The sequence below is a fragment of the Chlorocebus sabaeus genome, chromosome 8 (assembly GCF_047675955.1).
Source record: "Chlorocebus sabaeus isolate Y175 chromosome 8, mChlSab1.0.hap1, whole genome shotgun sequence".
Lineage (NCBI taxonomy): Eukaryota > Metazoa > Chordata > Mammalia > Primates > Cercopithecidae > Chlorocebus > Chlorocebus sabaeus.
In genome coordinates this window covers 83,767,015-83,774,136 of record NC_132911.1, presented here as the reverse complement: position 1 = coordinate 83,774,136, position 7,122 = coordinate 83,767,015, and positions in this window count along the sequence as shown.

The window sequence follows — 7,122 nt, the reverse complement described above, 5'->3', positions numbered from 1 at the left end:
TTTTATTTTTTTTTCTTGTAAATTTGTTTAAGTTCCTTGTAGGTTCTGGATACTAGATCTTTTGTCAGATGGATAGATTGCAAACATTTTTTCCCACTCTGTAGGTTGCCTGTTTGCTCTGATGATACTTTCTTTTGCTGTGCAGAAGTTCTTTAGTTTAATTAGATCCCATTTGTCAATTTTTGCTTTTGTTGCAATTGCTTTTGGCAATTTCGTCATGAAACCTTAGCCCATGCGTATGTCCTGAATGGTATTGCCTAGATTTTCCTTTAGGGTTTTTATAGTTTTGGGTTTTACATTTAAGTCTTTAATCCATCTTGAGTTAATTTTTGTATAAGGTGTAGGAAGGAAGGGGTCCAGTTTCAATTTTCTGCATATGGCTAGCCAGTTCTCCCAGCACCATTTATTAAATAGGGAATCATTTCCCCATTGCTTTCTGTTAAAGGAAAAACTTCAGCCGAATCAAACAATGCTTACTGGTTTTTTTGTTTTTTTTTTTTTTCCAAAAATCAAATCCGTCAACTTCAAATCCACACAGAAAGAATAATGGTAGGCTGGCTGGGTGTGGCAGCTCACGCCTGTAACCCCAGCACTTTAAGACGCCGAGGTGGGTGGATCACTTGAGGCCAGAAGTTTGAGACCAGCCTGGCCAACATGGCAAAAACCTATCCTCTGCTAAAAATTCAAATGTTAGCAGGGTATGGTGGCACGGGTCTGTAGTACCAGTTATTCGGGAGGCTGAGGTGGGAAGATCACCTGAGCCTGAGAGGTGGAGGTTGTAGTAAGCTGAGATCATGCCACTGCACTCCATCCTGGGTGACGGAGTGAGACTCTGTCAAAAAAAAAAAAAAAGAAGGAAAGAAAAGAAAAGAAACAGAAAAGAAAAGAAAGGAAAAATGATATGGCACAACTGAGGAGATGTGAAGGAAAGTGCCAAGAGAAGATAAAAAAATATTGGGGATAACAGCTGCATCCCTGGAAGAGATGTGGCCTCCCAAGAAGACTCCAAGAAATAAATGTGGCCTCCCAAGAAGAACTTACATATTGACCACGTAATTTCTGATGTTTGGGTAAAAAGGTACATTCCCACCTAGTCATGCCTTGTTCATGATGTCTTCTCATAGGCTGATCATGAACGTTGCCACAGAACAAAATTCTGCTCATGCTTCATTTGCTTAGAAGTCTTTATTTAAAGTATCTGAGGCCAGGTGTGGTGGTTCATGCCTGTAATCTTGGCACATTGAGGGACCGAGGAGCGTGGATTGCTTGAGCCCAGGAGTTTGAGAACAGCCTGGGCATCATGGCAAAACTCTGTCTCTACGAAAAGTACAAAAGTTAGCTGGCTGTGGTGGTGGTGTGTGCCTGTCGTCTCAGCTACTCGGGAGGCTGAAGTGGGAGGATTAATTGAGCCTGGGAGGTCAAGGCTGGGACGAACAGTGGTCTTTCCACTGCGCTTCAGCCTGGGTGACAGAAGGAGACTCTGTCTCAAATAAAAATAAATAAATATTTAAAATGGGAGCCTGGGCAACAGAGTGAGATCCTGTCTCAAAAAAAAAAAAAAAAAAAAAAATTAGCCAGGCACAGTGCCATGTGCCCCTAGTTCTACCTACTCAGGAGGCTGAAGCAGGAGGATCACTCAAACCCAGGAGCCCAGGTTACAGTGATTTATGATCTCACCTGTGAATAGCCACTGCACTCCAGCCTGGGCAACAGATCATGACCACATCTATAAAAAACATATAAATATTTTTAAAAATCTATACAAAAAGATACAAAGGAAAGCTCTAGTAAGGAACTGACAATGGCTATTGGAATGAGATCCTTCTCAGTCCTAGAAACCCTCCCTGTTTCTCCTAAGCCTTCACTTTCTTATTCTATTCACATCCCTAGCCTGGTTCTCCCGCTCAGTTCCTTCAACATCTCTCCTTACTCTTGGTTTTCTGCTCTCCTTGACTTTGCCCCACACCCAGCCCCCAATGATTCCCATGACTGGCTGCCTTCTCTACCCCCCACCTCTGCTGTGGAGCTTTCCTGGACAGAATTGTGCTGCGTGAAGGTGGTGACTCTTCTGCTGTCATTTTCTTGTCCTATCTCTCCAAATCCCCAAACTTCACACCTACCATCAGATCTCCTACTCCGCCACCTCCACTTACATTGCATGTCACAGAAAGAAACATAAAGAAAAAAAGAAAGAAGGAAAAAGAAAAAAAGTAAAACAAAACAAAACAAACAAACAAGAAAACAGGGCCAGTGACCTTCAGTCCTGCGGCACCTGCATCTCCTAATCTCTTCCCTTTAGCCCTCCTACACTTTCACATCCCAAGGCATCCCGCATTTTTCCAACGCTGACCTCACCGCCCCAAACTCTCCCTGCCCTGAGCAGGCACTAAATCCTAGGCCTCTGCTCTCCTTCATGACCTTTCTTTGCCAACTATCTTCTTTACTATCTTCACTATTTTCCTCCTTCCTCCCTTTGACCTACTTAAAATTAATTTCTTTCTTTCTTTCTTTCTTTCTTTCTTTCTTTCTTTCTTTCTTTCTTTCTTTCTTTCTTTCTTTCTTTCTTTTTCTTTCTTTTTCCTTTCTTTCCTTTCTTTCCCTCCCTTCCTTCCTTCCTTCCTTCCTTCCTTCCTTCCTTCCTTCCTTCCTTCCTTCCTTCCCTCCCTTCTTTCTTCCTTTCTTCCTTTCTTTCTTCTTACGGAGTTTCGCTCTGTCACCCATGCCAGAGTGCAGTGGCGCAATCTTGGCTCACTGCAACTTCTGCCTCCCAGGTTCAAGCAATTCCCTGCCTGAGCCTCCCGAGTAGCTGGGATTACAGGTGCCCGCCACCACACCCTAAAATTAGCCACCATGGCTAATTTTTGTATTTTTAGTAGGGACTGGATTTCACCATCTTGGCCAGGTTGGTTTTGAACTTCTGACCTCATGATCCACCCGCCTTGGCCTCCTGAAGTGCTGGTATTACAGGCGTGAGTCACCGCGCCCGACCTTCACTTACAATTTCTAATCTCCCCCCGTTCAAAGATAAAAACAACTTCCTTTGCTTTCCCTTTCTTCGCAGGCTGCTGTCCTACTTCTGTCCTTTCAATTCCACCTGTGTGTCTTGAAAAAGGAGCTGCACTTGCTTCTTGTGCACCGCTTGCTCCACACTGCCTCAATCTATGTCCACCTGCTGCTTGACCACACTTGGTCTCAGTTACAGGATCAATGCGGGAGAACCACCCAGGCGTGCACCCTGCTGTCCATCTTGCTAGATGTACAGCCTTGGACAAGTTACCTGCCTCTCTGTCCCCTAGCCTCCTCATCTGAAAAATAGGGATAATGATGCTTTTGCTCCTTAATAACGAAATGATAACAGAACGATAATTTGATTAGATTCTGGTAAGGTTAATACATAAGAGGAGGTGCAAAGAGAGTGAACTAATAATGAACAAAAAGAAAAGAGGATTCATTCCATCTCTCTGGAATGCCCTTATCTCACATCTGATACCCAGTAGGTCCCAGTGAGTCATTCTCATCCCAGTTTACAATCGGCTTCTTTCTCAGATCTCTCCTGACTGTCCACCTCCACGGACGTGACTGGTCTCTTTATCCCTGGTACTCCAGGAATTTAACCTTAGTGCTTCTCACGTGGTGCTGTATTTGCCCTGTCTTGCTAGGCAGTTAGCCATGAGCGTGTCCCATGTCCTTCACATCCCTGTGACATCTCGCAGGCCAAGGGTCTGTTTTACTTGTATAGTAGTGTGCTAGAGTGGTCATCACAAAGGATCACAGGCTGGGTGGCAAAAATCAATTTTTCACAGTTCTGGAGGCTACAAATCCGAGATTAAGGTGTTGTCAGGGCTGTTTTCTCCCGCGGCCTCTCTCCTTGGCTACAGATGGCCGTCTTCTCCCTATGTCTTCACATCGTCTTCCCTTTGTGTTTGTCTGTGTCCCAATCTCCTCTTCTTATAAGCACACAGTCAGAACAGATCAGGGCACACCCGTATGACCTCGTTTTCACTAAACTTTTTTTTTTTTTTTTTGAGACAGAGTCTGGCACTGTCACCCAGAGTGGAGTGCAGTGGTCTGATCTCGGCTCACTGCAACCTCCGCCTCCCGAGTTCAAGTGATTCTCCTGCCTCAGCCTCCCAAGTAGCTGAGATTACAGGCACCTGCCACCATGCCCAGCTAATTTTTGTATTTTTAGTAGAGACAGGGTTTCCCCATGTTGGCCAGGGTGGTCTCGAACTCCTGACTTCAGGTGATCCGCCGCATCAGCCTCCCAAAGTGCTGGGAATGCAGGGGTGAGCCACACGCCCGGCCTTACTTAACTATCTTTTAAAAGACTCTTTTTGGCCAGGGTCGGTGGCTTATGCCTGTAATCCCAGCACTTTGGGAGGCTGACCTGGGCAGATCACGAGGTTAGGAGTTCAAGAACAGCCTGGCCAGCATGGTGAAACCTCATCTCTACTGAAAATACAAAAATTATCTGGGCATGGTGGCACATGCCTGTAGTCCCAGCTACTCAGGAGGGTGAGGCAGGAGAATCGCTTGAACCCGGGAGGCGAAGGTTGTAATAAGCCAAGATTGCGCTGCTGTACTCCAGCTTGGGCAACAGAGCAAGACTCTGAATCAAAAAAAACAAAAACAAAAACAAAAACAAAACAAAACAAAAAAACCAGACCTCTTTTTTCCCAAATACAGTCACATTCTGAGGTACTAGGAGGTTAGGGCTTTAGCAGATGAAGTTGCTGGGGGTGGTGTCACAGTTCAGCCCACAACACTTATTTTTGATAGCACACAGTATGTAACATGGTGCCAGCCACATTTGTGTCCTTAATTAATTAAACAACCTGGGAAGAAACCAGGGAAGGGGAAACAAGTCAGGAAGTAGAGAAAACTAATCCCTAAAATCTGTTTCCCATACGATCTTGGGGAAATAGTGGAGAAAGCAAGAGAGGTTATTCATCAACTCTAATGTTTTCCTTTCAATCATACATCCTCATACAAGAGGATTATTTCGTTAGACTTGGGTTTCCTTCTGCTTGCAAAATGATACCCCTGGGAAGGATGACATAATAAAAAGACAAAATGGAGCAACACAGATTCTGCTTTTGTTGCTCAAAACGATTAAACCTTTGTGTTCTGGCACATAGTCAGTACATGTTAGTATTGTTGGTTTTACTCTTATTGTTATTACCATGACCATGATTATTATGGATTCTAAGTTCTATGAAGACAAGGATATTTATTTTTTCATTGCTGTACTCTCAGGCCTCACACAGTACTTAGCAAAAAGTAGAAGCTCAACATATTTGTTAAATAAATGGACATAATCTCTGACGTTCTCTTTCCTCATCTCTAAAAAGAACTAATATTTATTGAGCAATTACTATATGTGAGGCCTTGCGCTACCTGTTTTAGATGGATTATTTTATTTAATCCTCACAACAATCATGTGAGGTAAGTACTGTTTTTATTCCCAGTTTTCAGATGAAGAAAGTGAGGCAAAGAGAGTTAAGTAACTGGTCAAGCTCACACAATTAACAAGCAGTGAGCTCTGACTTTGTTGTACTCAAACCTGAAGTACTAACCAATATATTATATTGCCTCCTTCATTTCTATAAAGAGGATAAAAATTCCCACCTCTCAGGCTTGTTGAGAGGAATTAATGGGAATTTGTAAAGTGTCTAATATGCAGTAGGAGCTCAATAAATATCAAACCCTCCGCTTCACTCTGCACAACTTATATTACTGTGTAGACAAGTGCTGTGGGATCTGTCCTCTAACTAAAAACTCTTCCCAAATCCTCTATTAACCCAAACACCCTGCAGCTGCTGCCCCATTTTTCTTGCTTCCCTTCACAGCAAAATTACTCTGTACTGAAGAGATGTCTGTACTTCCTTTCCTCATCTCCCATTTGGTCTTGATCCCACAAAAATGAGACTTCTGCTTCTCCTCTCTTCTGAAACTGCTCTTAGCAAGATAACCAAACACACCCAACAAGTTCAATCCAACAGCTCTTCCCTGTTTCATTTTTTTTCAACCTTGTAGCATCATTCAACAGAGCCAATCACTCCCTCTTTGTTAAAGCTTCTTCTCAAAGCTCCCTGATTTTGTTTCACTTCTCTGGATGCTCCTTCTTTGTCCCCTTTGCTGGTTCTGTCACCTCCATTCTAAGTCTAAATGTTGAAGTATCACAGGCCTCAACTTTTTTTTTTTTTTTTTTTTTTTTTTTTTTTTTTTTTTTTTTTTTTTTTTTTGAGACAGGTTCTTGCTCTGTCTCCTGGGCTGAAAGGTAGTGGTATGATCATGGCTCATTGCAGCCTTGAAGTCCTGGGCTCAAGCTCTCCTCCGGTCTCACTTTCCCGAGTAGCTGGGACCACAGTATGCACCACCACACCCAGCTAATTATTTTTATTTTTTTGTACAGATAGCATCTCACTGTGTTGCCCAGACTGGTCTCCAGCTCCTGGCTTCAAGCAGTCCTCCCCACTCAGCCTCCCAAAGTGCTGGGATTATAGGCGTGAGCCACTGCACTTGGCCTCAACTTCTTTCTCTATATTCTCCGGCCAGGAAATCACATCCAGACCCGTGACTTAAATGGCATCAGTATGTGGATAGTTCCAAATGTTTGTCTCTAGCCCTCATTTCTCCCTGGAGCTTCAGATTCATGTATCCAGCTTCCTATATGACACTGCCACTTGCAATTGTAATGGGCATCTCAAATGTCACATAAAATACAATTGGTTCAGCATTCCCTCCCTTTTCCCAACCCGGACCTCCTACATTCTTCCCCACTCATGCAATGGCTCCATCTTCCACATAGCTGTTCAGAACAAAGATCTAGGAGTCACCTGTATTTCCCTTATTCTACATTTGCTCCATCAGTGAGTCCTGTTGAAGGGTTTACTGCCAAAACATATCTCAAATCCATCTATCTCAAATCTGCTCCTTGGTATTAAAATAAAATTCGGAGTTTTGGGTAGGCGTAGAGGGTTACCCAAGGTCTAGCCCCCACCCTCTAGGGCCTCCACCATGGTTGAAATCCCCCTCATTCATGGTGCTTCAGGCACATCTTCTCTGTTCCTTGAACATGGCTGACCTATTTCTGTCTAAGGGCCTTTGCACTTGCTATTC